This window comes from Sphaerodactylus townsendi, linkage group LG09, assembly GCF_021028975.2.
Source record: "Sphaerodactylus townsendi isolate TG3544 linkage group LG09, MPM_Stown_v2.3, whole genome shotgun sequence".
Lineage (NCBI taxonomy): Eukaryota > Metazoa > Chordata > Lepidosauria > Squamata > Sphaerodactylidae > Sphaerodactylus > Sphaerodactylus townsendi.
The window spans coordinates 31777368-31792872 of NC_059433.1; the positions used below are offsets into that span (position 1 = coordinate 31777368).

Consider the following 15505-nt stretch of genomic DNA (forward strand, 5'->3'; position numbering starts at 1 on the left):
ATCCTCTTTTGGCACTTAAACTGGTCGATGCCAGCTCTGTTGCTGTCCTGTATTGGTGATGTAAAGCTGTCATTGCATTTGGCAAACATGCCACCCTAAGAACTGTTTGCTGGCACAATAAGGCACAGAGAGAAACCACAAAAGAAAGTATCCATATTGATTGGAGACAGAGGTTTGTTCACGAAATGTACATAAAAAGGTTTCAAGCAGCCAGTCCACCTTTCACTCCACTGGCTTGACAATGTTCGCCATGTGGAAATTATTATCTACACTTAAAGCCACACTTGTCAGGGGGACCCACTTGCCTTGGGAATTTAAACATGAGTAGATGTGACTGCCGTTGTATTCATTACACTGATTAGAAAATCTGCACATGCTATGTTGACTGGAGAGGTTTTTTGCAGAGGAAAATCCCATCCCTTTGTCTTCACCTGGTGTAAAGCAGAGGCACTGAAGAGAGTGCATGATAAAGGGAACAAACAACCAGACCCTGGGTTTAAAAAGAACAACAGCTACTTTAGACAGCAGATTATGCTGGCTAAATGCACTGCCAGAAGTCAGTGCTAATCGCTCGGAAATAGCTGAGGTGTCAACTGAGTTCTAAAAATCCAATCTGTGATTCCAAATAACTTTAAAATATCTCGGAAAACTGATCCCAAACCAGCAACAATTGTCAATGACCTTTAACATGCTTGCTATTCAAGTGAGTGCAGAGCATTAATCACACATAGCCTATATTTTATGTTTAGGGGGGGGTGCCTTTTATCTGCAAACTTTCCTCCCCCCCACCCTTAACCCACTCCCCACAGTGCTCCCTAAGTATTTATTTATGAGTTCCAGGCAGTGAGACCCTTCCCCCCACGTCCCCGTCTGGGCTTGTCGAGAGCAGATTGGGTTGCAAATGGGGAGAAGTTGCATTAGGCTAGGCAGCAATGTGCAGCAATATATGCACCAAATACCAATGTGCTAGATAACCGTTGCAGCTGCTGCAGAGCAGTTCTCTGTTATCTGGCAAACCCAGAACCATGCAGGAAAGATTTGGGCAGGCTGTTCCTTCAGACTTCTTAATAATCACGGGGAGAGACCTAAGGCAAGAACAGGATAGATCTGCAATAGAAAGGGAGCATCAGGCATCTATTCAAGTCTTGCGTTGCCAATTCTGGGTCATTCCCTATTATTAGGGCGCAAAAAACTCTGGTATCCATCTGCAAGCTCTAGCAGCTTCTTGCAGACCCGGCCTAAACATATCACCGGCGCATAATTTAGGTAAAGTGAGCTGTGCAGAAATAAAATGTGAACTTTGGAAGATTTATGAGTTACTTTATAAAGAGGTGTAGAAAAGATGGAGTGGAGGTTTGCATTCTTTTTCACTGTGATGCAGCATTTTATCTTGAAAGCTGATAATAAACCACCCCCACCCCCACCTTTCAAAATCTTAGGGCTGTGACGGATACTATGAATTCCTCACTACTTGGATCGCCCTTTCTGGATGCAAAATGTCATATATATCAGATATTGATTGTGGTGTGTGACAAACACACATGCTTTTCTTCTGCTGTGCACGTATACACTGGAAAGCTGCAGCTGTACACAGTTCTATGCACGGTGTGATGCAACAGATTTACATGTGATTGTGATGCGTTGACCTACACATGGCTTGCCCTGGATGGCAGTTTAGTGGCTTATAACACTGAGCTACTTTCATGACCGAGTACTGGAATTAACCAGGATGCCAAATATTTTTTTTAAAAAATGTTTCAGTGTGATGCAAATGGAACATCCCTGCTGATTGGGACAAACCACGTTTGGAATCTTTTGTTTGGCAGTGTGAAAACTTGGCAACTAACCAATAATGTAAACGCCCAAGTTTTAAAAATACTTTTACTTCAATACAGCACAAAAAGGAACATGAGTGTATATAATGAATAAACACACAATAAGCAGACCATAAACAATGTATACTTTCAGCTCCCTGAACGTGTAGTGTGTGTATGTATTACACACATACATACACACATGCATACAAAAAAAGGAACATGATTGTAAATAATGAATAAACACACAATAGCAGACATTAAACAATATACACTTTTAGCGCCCCGAGTGTGTGCAGTGTGTGTATTGAGATGACATAAATACATGCATGAATGCATACACAAAAAGGAACTGCGTGTAATATAGGTACAATTGCAGAACATAAACAATATATCCTTTTAGCTCCCTGAGATATGTGAATGTACAACATAAAGGCATACCTACGTATATATGTGCATATATGTATATTTCTAAGGATCTGAAATGTTGTCTTTAGGCATTTGGCAGACGCTAAGATGAATAACAGGTCTGCTAATGAATCAGCCCTATTAGAGGAATAATTGTTCGTACGTGACTCATTGCGGGGCATCTAGACTCTCCCCGCATTGTACAAGAACTTTGTGCTGATGAGACAATAGTAGATAGTGTGTGCATTTAATAGAGGGCAGACCATTCCGCCGGCTGGGGGAAGACGTCAACCTATACATTGCGGGAGGAAAGCCACACACCCACACAAAAAAAGCAGGGCGTTCCTCCGGTAGTCCTGCAGTCCTGCTGGGGTTGAAGAAGCCCCCGACGGCCCGAGGGCAATAGGGCGACGGGGCCCCCGGCTCAGCACCAGGCAGCGAGGGATGTCGAGCCGTCCCCCCCTGCTCGCCGGAGTGGAGCCGGCCCAGTGAATCATGTGCAGCCTGTTCCTTATTGCATGCAGCGCATGGGTTCACCTTCAGGGTCTTGTTTGTCTCCTTCTAAAATCGCATCACCTGGACCGAGACCAGGTAAAGGCGTTGGGGGAACCTACCGATGGGCCCCTGCCCCTTCCTTGATTTGCCTTATTTTATGGTGGGGCAAGGATGGAAAGAGCGGGGAGTGCGTGCGTGCGGAGTTGACAATATCGTTCACGCGCCCGTGGGAAAAACTTCTCAGTTCCAATTAATAGTTAATCTGGCTCGGTAATTGCAGAGACTTTAATAGAAACGATAACTTGGGGCTGTTGGGAGGATGGGAACGGGTTTCTTTTTATGCAGCGGGAGGGGAAGGGCCGCGGGGTGGGTTTGTGGACCTTTTGGCTTTGTAGTACACTTCGTCAAAGGCGATGCGGGTGGGGAAGGAGGGGAGCGGATCTCGAATGTGAGATCCATCCATTAAAGAAACAAAGCGCAAATTGCAGGTCTTGGAAAAGAAATGTTTTTTGGCGGATGAAATTGGGGAGGGGGGCTTGCCACCTTCCCCAGCTCGGAGTAGCCACTTACATTAAAAAGGAGGGTTTGCAGATTGCATTGATTCGGCGTGTTTGCAATGCTTAGTGTGTGTGTGTGTGTGTGTGTGTGTGTGTGTGCGTTTCCTTCCCCCTCCCTCGCCGCTTTTTTTCTGGCATCCTCCCATCAGCAAAGTTTAAGGGCATAGTTCAGTTTGTCGCAGAAAGTTGAGAGCTGTAAACGCGAAATAGAGCTCGAAGGATGATCGAAAGGAAACCCTTGGAGGGGAGTAACCGTGGATGAGCACTGCCCATTTGATGGGTGTTGAACGTATACACAGAGAGGAAGGGAGGACTAGTGGGAAAAAGAAGAGAAATAATGCAGACATTTTGTCCTATGAAACCCTTCCTCCTCCTCCTCCTCTGCCCCCTCCCGCCTCCACCCTCAATTAGCATACCAAATAGTTGCAACCGTCATCTGAATTAAGCTGTTTCGACAAGTTTTCAGAAACTTTGCGGGAGGTGAAAGTTGCTTGTTACAGAGCTCAGGCGAGGGATATTTAAAACAGGCTGTACAAGGTGAGAGGAGGACGTTGCATTTTCATTTTTTGTCTGCTGATGTCCTTGGCCAAATGCTCCAGAATATCCTCTCTCTTTCAGCGAGCATCTTGCTCTGGACTCGTTAATGCCAGGGAGCATTTATAAACTCACAACTGTAGACAAGTATGTGGAAGGGTGTGTGTGAGCAATGTGTGGATCTCTACATAATGTAGTCATTCCACGGAGCAGATTTTTTCCCCCAAAGAGACTATGTGGAATCTAGATTTAGGAACATCCCTTTGGAAATATACCAAATGCTGGGGTTTATCTAATCCAGATATATCCCCTGCCTCCAATCCACATTTTCTTCCTTATTGTTGGTTTACATTTTTTAAAAAAAGGCAAATAGTGGAACCTGTGGAATTTGAAATGCAAATAAAAGCCCGTGGGAGTCGAGGCAGAACGAATCAGCATTTATAAAGTGGAAAAAGATTTAATGTCTTTGAAACCATTGGATGGATTTTCTCCCCCCCTCCACCTAAATCTCTCCCCCCCCCTCAAGTATTGACTAGTGACGTCAATTCATTTGGGAAGGCTCCCTTTGTGTATGTGTGTTATTAGTGTCTAAAATGTGGGTATGTGAAGTGCTTGCAGGAAAACAGATTACAAGATTAACATCTGTTAACATGATCGTTTATCTCCTGCCAAAAATAGGTCAGTCCTTTCTTAAGGAAACACGATTGCTAGGTACATGATTAAATAATGAAATTAGACTAATGAGTTCATAAATTAGATACAGTGGGTGTGCGTGTTATAATGCAGCTGGTTCGCCATTGAAAAGAAGTCTGAATCCAAAGACTTTAGGAGATCAGTATAAGGTCAAAGGCCCTTTGCAGAGAACAACACAACTATTCCTCCCGCTCACCTAACCTCTTACAATCTCTTCTGTCTCTCTTCAGAGTTACAGCCAATAGTGTGTATTCCACTTTTCCATCTCCCACCAGAGCAGTGCATTAATATTTTCTGTCTGCAGCACTATTGGTTAAGAAAGCCAACTCCTTCCATGGAAATGAGTGTTTGTTTCCTAAGCTCTGGGCTTCTTCTTTTTTTTTTGGTCAGTGGCAAGGGAAGAATGGGAAACACTGATGCAAAATAGCCTTGTTTCGCCTGTCACTGCCCTCTAGAAAAGATTGGCAGCACCATCCTCCAATCTCCAGCTCTTACCTCTTGCTGTGCTTGTATTTCAAGCCCATATTACAGCCTGGGGAGAGCTTTTCTGCAGGCATTTGTCTCTATGAGTCAGTAGCTTAAAAGGTAAATAACTCACTCCCCTCCCCAAAAAAGTCTGCTGTAAACCAAAGCTCCCTTTTGGCACTAGTACTGTAATGATAGTTAAAGCTATCATAATTTCGAGCGTTAAATTGAGGCGTGCTGAAAGAAAAAAGATATATAAAATGATATATGGATGTGTTTAGCCATGGAGCAGGCCTGCTTATCAGAGGGAGAAAAAGTGGAGCGCGTCCCAAAAAAATGCATCCATTTTTATTCTAAGAGTACAGTTACTTATCCCTTTAAAACTATCTTTTAAAGGGATTTAAAAAGTGCCGCTGGAATCATAATGAATCTGTAACGCAATAGATCATGAAGGCTTGGATCTTTGTGGGTTTTTAAAGGGCACTGCTGTTTAGCAAAGAAAGAAGTGTGACTTTATGATCCATGGAGAAAGGCAATTAACAGCCTCTTGAATATTGCTGAACTGAAATTTGGAAAAAAATTCATGAGAGTGGTTTCAAGAGTATTATTTTTTTAAAAAAAGAATATAAATATTTGTTTTAGCGGAAATATTGCCATATAAAATGCAAACGTCCTTGTACAGCTGCAGATCTTGCTGACTTTGAATTCTGTGAATAGTGACCATTTCTACATTAAACGATAAGGACATTTGCTAAAAGAACTTCTGTCATGCCTTCTGCCATTGTGGGCCCTATCCTGTTTTGTCCTTCATAAATTGCCTCCCTTTGCCCTAAATGTCAATATTTTAATAGATTCTTACTTTGTATCTGGGACATATGGCCTATTAGTATATTGACTGGAGCCATTGATATTTTTGTGCTTCCAAGAACACATTGTTGATTTCATGATGTGTAACTGGGTAGATGGGTGGGGTTATCAAGGGGAGGACTAAATGCAACCTTTTGTCTTAAAGCTGACTGCCCACTTCTCTCTGAAGATGGTCAGAACTATTTCTCCTTAGAGAAAAACTCGGGTATGGTCAAAGAGAGTCATTTATGCCTTGGCCTCATGCCATCAGCTGTATTTCATGGCTGCTGTGCTAAGTGAGTTAACTACTAAAGAGTTTTTCATTAACTCACTTGGCAGCCATGTATTTAACTTTTTTTTTTTTTAAGAGCGTAACTTAAACTTAAGAAGAACAAAACATCACAGCTTGGAACACTTTGCTATTTCACAGTTTGGGGATTGTGCTTGTTTTCTTCAGTTCCTTTTGTTTATCCCAACTTAAGGCTGGTGGTAGATTCTTTGTATATTTCAGAAGCTTGTTGCAATTGGCAAGCAGAGTCACTGACTATAGTCGGACCATTGGATTTTGGTGTTGCTCCTTCCCTTTGTTTTACTGGCGCCGGATTGGACCCATTTTTTTTTAACACTGTAGTATTTGGGACATTATTAGGTTATGGTAACCCTTGTGCACTGTGATGATTGGTTGCATTGTTAGGGCAGCTTAATATTGCCAGGATTTTTGAGAGGGTTTGAATAGCAGGCATGGGGGGCGGGAGGGGAGACATTGGGGTTTGCTGTTTTATTTTGATTTTAACTGAAAATGTTTTAATTATTGTGAGCCACCCCAAACCACAAGGAAAGGCAGAATGTAAATATTTAAACAAACAAATAAATATGATACTAACTGGACAGTAAGTAAAGAGTTCAGCCATGTTCACTTGGTCAGGAAATCCCATTGTAATCAGGTAGCTTTAACTTCTGAATAATGGTTGGATTGGGTTGCATAAATGCTGTTCGCATTTCTCACATTTTACCTACAATGTTTGTATTCTGCCTCCAAGCCCTTTTACACAAAAAAATGTCATAGATGTGTATTATTTATTGAAACAATTCTATCTTGCTTTTATCACAGTGGTTGCTCAAGGCATCTTACAAAACTCTGCCTGGCAGCTTTACCACTTTTTACAATATATATATATAGTATTAATTAACTGTGTTCAATCCTGTTGTGGGGGTGCAGCTGATTGAAACAATTTGCCAAAAGTCCATTAGAACAGAAGAAAATTGGAATTCTAAAACCAGGAAAGCAGAAGCACTTTTCAAGAAGGGCGTTAAATGGGACTTTCAGAGAACTTTGTACAGGATTACTGGCTTAAAGCCATGTGTGAAAATGTCCTTGCCCAACATTGCGGTGCTAGCATTGGCAAGCGCAGAGCAGTAGCTGTGACACGGTTGGGCAATGCAATGCTTACATTGCTATTGTTAAAGCATAATGCTATTTGGAGTGCCATTATAGCGTGGCATCAACAATGGCACGGTAATACCCATTGTGGCACTTTCAGGTTTTATTGTTCTCCAGGAGTGCAGTTATCCCAGAAGAAGCCAAAGACAGATCAGTGAAATTACACTGACTAAAGCGAGCTTTTGAATGGCTTTGTTGCTGCCAAGGGCACTGTGCATGTCTGGGAGGAAGGGGGGGATTATACCTGTGAGGGAAGGAAGCCAAAGCCCTCATTCCCCCACCCCTCTGGCAACAGCTTGTTGCTGTGTGAAGAGAGAGGAGGCGGCAGGGAGGCAAAGAAAGGGAGGAGTTTAGCTCTGGCAGGCAGCTCTCGCACTCAGTTGTTTTCTCCCCCTCTCCGTGTAGCCAGAAACGTCACGCAGCAGTGTAACTGTAATACAAGAAGTGAAAAGAGGCAGAGAACAGGCACAGCTCAACTTCTAACCCTTAACAAAGGCAGAAAGGATTTGTCAAGGCGCTACCAACCAAAAGAAAAAAGTGTCGGTGGGGAAAAGGCGTCTGAGATAATCGAGCAAGGCTCCAGGATCTGGAGAAGCAGCTCAGGAGGTTACAGCAGTGCCCTAGTGGATTATGTGGGGCTCCGGCTGACGGAGCACAGTGGCTCGGAAGGTAATTGCTTTCTATTTTCAACTTCAGTTTGTTATTGTGGAAAGGGAAAGAGAAAAAGGAGTGTTTCAAGGCGTGGCATGCCTAGCAATCATTATATAAGTATTAAAGAAAAAGAAGGAAAAAACCCATGTGGTGCTAGGGACAGAAGTGAAAAAGAAATGATGGGCGCATGTTTTTTGTTAATAAAAATAAAAATCCAAATATTCATAATTTGTTTCCTGTCCCTGGTTAGAAGGCTTTGCTTAGATTGTGAAGGTGCTGGGGAAGGGTTAAAAGGCGCAGATCATCTCTCTCATGTCTGGAAGAGATGAAACTTTAGTAGAAACCCAGATGTATTTCTCGGGTGTGAGATTAATGCAGTCTAGTTCTGCATAACAAAGAGAGAAGGATGGGAGCTGAATTCCAGTTCTCATATAGCCTCCCATGCTTATTGTGGGTTTTCTGACCTCCTCTGTGCCCTGACACAAATTTGGAATTGGCTTAACTTTTTGGTTAGAGCAAACAAAATCTTTAAAATCCTCTGCTGTGTCTTAACCATTGAAGGAAAGGGGTTGGACGAAATGTTCTTCACAGTGCTGTAGGACTTAAAAAACTTAAAAGATTTTAAAAGTTGAATCCAGGTTTTAGGCTGCTAAGTTTCAAATGGCTTGCTAAATACAGATGGCTTTTGCTATGTAATTAACAGCCACATTTCAACATGAATCTGTTCCCACAAAATGTTCTCACAACCTATCAAGTGTTGCAATGATCGTAATAATTACGGGGGGAAAAAAACCCTGTACATCAGCCCAGGGAATTAAATGTCACTCAGAAAGATAAATATTTTAGCAACTATGTGAATATTAGCTTTTCCAGATAGAATGTGTATTTGAATGTGGACTCCGGGGAGAAGCTTGTTTTGGAAGATTGCTGCTTATTTTTTTTCCACTCAAGGTGGCATTTAATTGTGCCCTATCAAAATCTGAGATAAGGTGACCTGTTGGTACTTGCATATGCATAATTGAATGCCTTATATTCAGATTGATAGGAGAGAGAGAGAGAGAGAATGGAATTTATGTACTGGGCTTCTAATAAAACTGAAGCCAGGGTAGCATACAAGCACTTGTGGTGTAATTAGTATTACAGCTCAGTTATTCAAGGAGACATCTTTAGTTTCACAAGAGTAACTGCCATAGCCATTTTGAGTAAGCTCTGAGTAATAAAGTAATCTTCAGTTATGTTTGTTCCACATTGAGTCATCAGAATAGGTGACAGCCTTATTTAGACCATAGACAATATAAAATATGTTTATAATAATCCTCCCCTGTATTCATTTGCAAGGCCTTTTGTCTTGAAAGCCTAAAGATTAGTTCTTCTGAGTATTATTGTGCACTAATCATTATTTTTAAAAATGAAACATTTGAACTGTTCAGTGCAGCTAAAGGGTGTATGTCTCAGTGAGTGACCGTGGGAGACAGATATGTTCTTCAAACATTCTCTGATGATATATACCTTGCTGCAGACAAACAAATCAAAAAATCAAATGGTGTTTTAAACTAAATAGAAGTCTCAAATCGAGAAAGTAGTGATCGTTTAAAACAAGCACAGTTTCACATCCTAAAATGGTCAGCATTTGACCACCTTTTAAATTAAGACCACCACTGATACATTCTGTGTCTTCTTGGACATGTTTTTAAATTCTTTACTGGAGCCAAGAATAGTTATTAGTCTAAAATGGGTTAGACTATCACAATCCAGTAGCGTAACCAGATTTGAAGAAGCCAGACTCTTTTCTCAACACAGCCTTCTCAGGGTCTCAAGGATCTTGTAATATAATGTAACAGTTATTACAATTATGTAATAATTGCAGTTCAGAGTAGCTTTGTATGTGGTAGAAGAAAAAAAACAAATGGTTTCCTGGGAGGCTTAGTGTGAGTAGCCAGCCAGGAAGATTGGAACTTGTAGTCTCATTGGTGATGTGGCTGTAGCTCTATGCAGGCTTATAGCCTACCCATTCTTACTTGGGCTGTACAGCTGTCTAAACATTGGCCTTTAAGACTGATAACCCTGGCAACTTCTACTTGAGAGTAAATCTCACTGATCACAGCAGGCCATACAGGCCATACAGTAGGCTACAAAACACATTCAGCCCCTGAATCTCGCTGGTGATGGAGAAGAGAATCGGACACATGATGTCCACCATCTAATACTGATTAGACAGCAGTAGTTAGATATCTCTCTCTCTCTCTCTCTCTCTCTCTCTCTCTCTCTCTCTCTCTCTCCCCCCCCCCCCCCATCTGCAGCCTTTCAGCTGTCTCTCTGAAGAGTTGCTATCAGCCTTGTGCATAGTAAGAACCTGGGGAATTCAGTGCAGCTTCCCTACAGTACACCACCATTCTTGACTTCAGTTTGGTTTTACCAGTCATTTTATGCAGGGTAACGACTGTTTTTCCTGTCAATTTTTTTGTTACAACGTCTCAGAAGGTACCTTGGCCTTTTTGAAATGTGTGGTGATGCTGGAGCTTGGGAATGGTGGCAGGGGGTGGGGGATGTGAGCCCTCCCAAGCATAAAGAATGACTGGCGATGGGACTGCAGCAACCTGTTGTTGTTTGCAGATGCCAGATGTAGCTTTTCTGGTTGCAGAGAGCGAGGCGGTTACAGTGACATCTGACTTAGGAAAGCATCTGTTTGTCAGTGTGCCTCTACGTTAATGACATTTTAACTTTTAAACAAGAAATCCAGGTACACGATGCATGGCTGTCGGTATGATTTAATAAGTCCAGTTGCCAGTGCAAGAGTATTACAGGAGCAAATCAAAACAGTTGTGTCATCGTTCAAAATCTTGGCTAGTCTCTGCCTGACTACAACTTCACTTGCACTATCAGTTTCATTTTGACAGCTATCAGGATGATGCAATTGCAAAAATATTTTAGATTGAGCACATCTCTTAGACACACAAAAAAGGTGTGTTTTGGATGGCCATATATTACAGTCAATAGGGGAAAAACACAGTAGGTTGAGTAATGCCAGTGTATATGTGAGGTCATGCTATTTAGGTCATTGCTCTTAATTTATGAGTCATGCCACATGGGGTGGTAAGCACCGACACTGGGAAAGGTGTGGGCTTGCAGCATGATGCACAGGCTCCTCCTTCAGCTTGTCCACAACATATTTCTCAGAGTGACTCCATGGTAGTCAAATATAGCATTATTATCATTTGTGCTTGCAGTTATACTGGTAGCTCCAGATGACATCAGTAGCAAGCCACTGTTTTTCTGTTCTTTCCTCGTCGTGATACTGCTTTTTCTAGGAACTGATTTGTTACGATAGTTTAATTTTGCGAAGAACAGAAACGCATCATCTCTGTGGCTTGTGGATATTGTTTGCTCTGTTTTTGTAGACTCTCAGGATGACGTGTGCTTCGGCATGGATTGCAAAGCGTGGTTCTGGTTGGCAGCCTCTAAAACCACTGGCAGAAGTCACCTTTTAATTTTTGAAAGTGGCATTATCATATCATTACGCTGTTGCGAATTGGTGTCATTTCTGTTACTGTTATTTGGCACGTGTTCCTGGTATCATGCAGTGAAACTGTTAACAGAGTTATGCTCTTCTAAACTCGTGACTTTAGTGTGCTAAGAAGTGTGTAAAATTCAGGTTTGCGCCGATGATGTAAGAGTGTTAATTTGATTCAGAGTGAGAGGAAAAATATATGGCGGTATAGTTCTGCCAGGATCAGTAAGCAGAGGGGGAAGCAGATTCATGGTCACAGTGGAACACTCCCTGTGTGGGTGGGAAGATCCAGAAGGTGAATTCTTTCAAATGTGTGTATGTTCTGCATGCTGCTAATGCTGGAACCATGGTGACTTCATTGTGGAGGATGGCCCCAGTGCAGAAGCAACCTAGCTTTAGACAGCCAGTCTTCGCCACAATATCCCATCAATGCAGTGTGCAAGACTTTGTGATTCTCCCCTCCTTCATTTAGGTTGGGTAAGCTAAGAGAGGTCATCCTGCAAACTTCCATAGCAGAATAAAGATTTGAACTTGGGTCTCCCAGACCCCAGTCTGGGTCTGTTTGAATATTTTAGGGAAGAATGTTTTTCCTAGAGGCCTGACATGGACAAATCAGAAATGCTTGGAAAATGGAAAGACCCCCCCCCCCTTGTTTCGGGGTGATTTTGCACAGGCAAAATAATGGGTTCAGGCCCTTTTAAAGGTATTTTGGGGGAGAAGTTTCCCCCCAAATGCTTCTGACCAGTTATATTTGCCTGAACCCGGATAAAATGAAAGTCGCTAAATCAGCAACTTTCCCCCTTCAACCTGGGTTTCAAATGTTTCCATCTTGCCTGTGTGAACAGTGGCAAGCAGGAAGCGGTCTTTGCCCACCCTCTTGTGACCACCATATTGTGGGTGGGGATTCTCAGGGAGGTGGATTCTCGAGTGGGAGGGATTCTCGGGTGGAGGGATTCTTAACTGCACGGTTTGCATGGAAACACTGCCTTGCCTGTTCAAACCGCTTCTCCTGCCTTTCCTGTGCAGACCTGGCTGACCCCTGCACCCACTGTGCAAGCGGTGGCACAGGCAACATGGGTTCAGATAGCCCGTTTGAGTTGCTTGTGCAGATTCAGCCCATAATCCTGAATAAAGTACTTTATAACACAGTGTTTTTAAAAGAAATGTTGTTACAGCCAAATTATTTTGCTTCAGGATGCAGAGATAATAATATTCATGTTGATAGCATCATGCTGAGTTTGACTACATTGCTTATGATGTAGTAAAAGTAATTTCAGGTGTGGCAGAATGTTGAATGTTTCTCAGCAGTGAGGTCCATACAGCAGTCTAGGAGTCTGCTGAGTGCACTTGCTACAACTGTAGATCCTGTGACGCCACTTGCTTCAATTATCTCCAACTTCTGCATCACATGGAATAAATTAATGCAAGTTCATAAATACACATAAGCTCAAGAAATGTGGACACGTGTTTAAATGCTGAAAATCATGTTCCGGCTCATGAAATACTATGACATTTCTGAAACCTCAAGTGAAATTTCAGAATCAGAAGCCGTGGATCTTCCTTTCCTTTATTCTGATTGGAGAAATGAACTTGGAACTACACCAGTATTTTCTAGGAAATACTATTTACTGGTGTGGAGCAGGATATTAAGTGAATTTTTAAAAGCCTCTTCCGATACATTCCTCAAAGAGCCTTATACTCAACGTACTCATGGTTCTTGGTCTGTAAGCTGTCCAGCTGTCCTCAACTAGAGCCAGAACCTTTTTGGCTCTGGCCCCGGTCTAGCAGAATGCTCTGCCAAGGGAAACCTGGGTCCTGCAGGTCTTAGAACAGTTTTACATCTCCTGCTAGATGGAACTGTTCAGCTAGGCTTATGCTTGAGGACAGCGACAGTATCCATTCTGACTGACTTCCCTTCTCCTTCTCTTTTCCCCTCCTCTTTTCCTCTCCCTCTCACCTTTCCTCTTTCCATTTTCCCCCTCCTAATGCATGTAGGAATGTGTACCTGATATTAATCTATTGCACTGGGATTTATCTAAAATGTTTTTAGGGCCTATTGCTATTAATTGAAGTGAACACCACCCTGAGCACGTATGGGGAAGGACAGCCTATACAATTGAACAACAAACAAACAAACAAACAAGACCCCATTTGTATCAGACCCATAGTCCATCTAGTTCAACAGGAGGTGAATTTCTGGGGCATCCCATTTTTCTCATTGGCCAACCAGATGCCCTGACAGCACCCTAAGCAGGGACTTGGAAGCCAAAGCATCTCAAAGATGTTGCAGCTCTGGATGGACATTCCATGCGGTCATTATACTTCACAGTAATTGGTGGAATTGCTTTGTATAAATTTGTTTAAACCTTTTGTAAATCACTGTAAGACACTGAGCACCACAGAGCCCAGTGGCAGTGAGTTCCACAAAACAAAGCATAGCTAATTTGTTTTTACGATGCTGTAAGACTTGCTGCAGTGTATGAGATTTTGCTTCTAAAGGCAAGAGTTTCTTTGGTTTCTATATAAAAATGTTGACGTCTACATATTGTTTCTAATCCAAGATAATACAACTTCTCTTTTGTCTCTTGCAATGTCGATGTCCTCTATTTTCAATTCCTGTGACCTATTTTCCCAACTGGCAGTTTTTATAAGATGTGATTAGGGTGAATCTCCAACGCTAGCAGTATTTATAATTATTGCTTGAATACAATGAACACATTAGTACTTTGAGGACTTAAACCAAACAGTTTTATAGTTTTATGTGATGAGCTGTATATAATGCATTTCATGTCATGTAGGAAAATAACTTGATAAGGAAAGGTATTGCATCTGTTTGAATATTTCTAAAAACATTACGTCCTTAAAAAAGGTACTTTCTTCTAAGTCAGTTGATTTAATTGGGCCGAGAGGGAAGAAATTCTACTGATAAGGATGGCAGTATAAATGCAGGAGAAGAGGGCTGTGTTTGAGATGTTCATATTATCCCCAAAGTAGAGCCACAATGGCCATTCACATGAGCAGGTATTTTTCTTGCCTAACGGTGCAGTCCTAAGCAAAGTCACACCCTTCTAAGTCTGTTGAAGTCAATAGGCTTTGAAAGGTGTATTTCTTTAGGATTGCAGTGTGAGCCAGCTGAAACGATGGCTGCACGAATCTCCAAATATGCATAGTAAGATGAATTGAATAGGAGCTTCCTTGACGTAGGAAATTGTTGTATCAAATGGAGTCTTCTTTCACACATGTTTGATAATGCACTGTCAGTTCACTTTCTGGGTACTTTAGCGATGGGGTACAATTGCAATTTACAATTGTTTGCAAACAATTGTTTGCAAACGATTGGAAAAGTGCATTGTCTAATGTATGTAAAAGCAACCCCAAGAGTCCCATCCAAAGGGGACAAATCCACTGGTGGGGGTGACGTGGGGCTGCGCCAGTGGATTTGCCCTCCCCAGGCAATTGACTCAACGGAGCGGTGAATCTGCTGGCAGAAGGCCATCGTGACCCTCCCCAGCAGTGAAAGGTGGCCCTGAACACTGTTTCCGCATCCCCCCTCCACTGTTGGGGGCTGATCTAAGGGTGTGACCAGGGGCAGAGCCGATGCTAATTGGTTTCCTCCTGACCATTGCCCTCATTTTGCACCAGTGGAGAGAGCCAGTAAGCCCAGTGGGAGCTTTTTGGTGGCAGGGAGGCTTATTTTGCATTTTTGACCTCCCCACGCCACCAGAAAGCCTCCTTGGAGGTGGCGGGCTTGTGCCGCTGTGGCCAGGCACACAGCCCAGTGGATGGTGCTGTTAGAGATCTAGTGTGACGTAGTGGGTAGAGCATTTGGCTAGGGTATGAAAGACTCAAGTTCAAATCCCCACTCTGGTATTTGCTGGGTGACCTCGGGCCAGGCACACACTGACTCAGCCTCACCCACTTCAAAGATATTCTGAGGATAACAAGGAGGAATGGAGAACAATGTTAGTTGCTTTGGGTCCCCATTAGGGAGAAAGGTGGAGTATAAATGAAATAAATAAATACCGTATATACCGGGCAGTGATATAGAGCGTACTGGGTGTATAAAGATCGACCCCCCCCACTTCTTTTTTCA

The 15505-nt window shown here is 42.5% G+C and overlaps 1 protein-coding gene across 4 annotated transcripts in view; it reads left to right on the forward strand.

Moving 5' to 3' along the window:
• Positions 1 to 2551: 2551 nt before the first annotated feature.
• ZNF516 (zinc finger protein 516) overlaps positions 2552 to 15505 on the forward strand; it is a 141680-nt gene continuing 128726 nt past the window's right edge. The window contains exons 1-2 of one of the 4 annotated variants that reach the window (XM_048507607.1): positions 2552 to 2813; positions 7659 to 7922. The gene's annotated coding sequence lies outside the window, so the exon portion shown is untranslated. Of the gene's footprint in view, positions 2814 to 7561; positions 7923 to 15505 lie in introns of those variants that run through there. The other 3 variants (XM_048507609.1, XM_048507606.1, XM_048507610.1) reach the window with 3 other exon arrangements.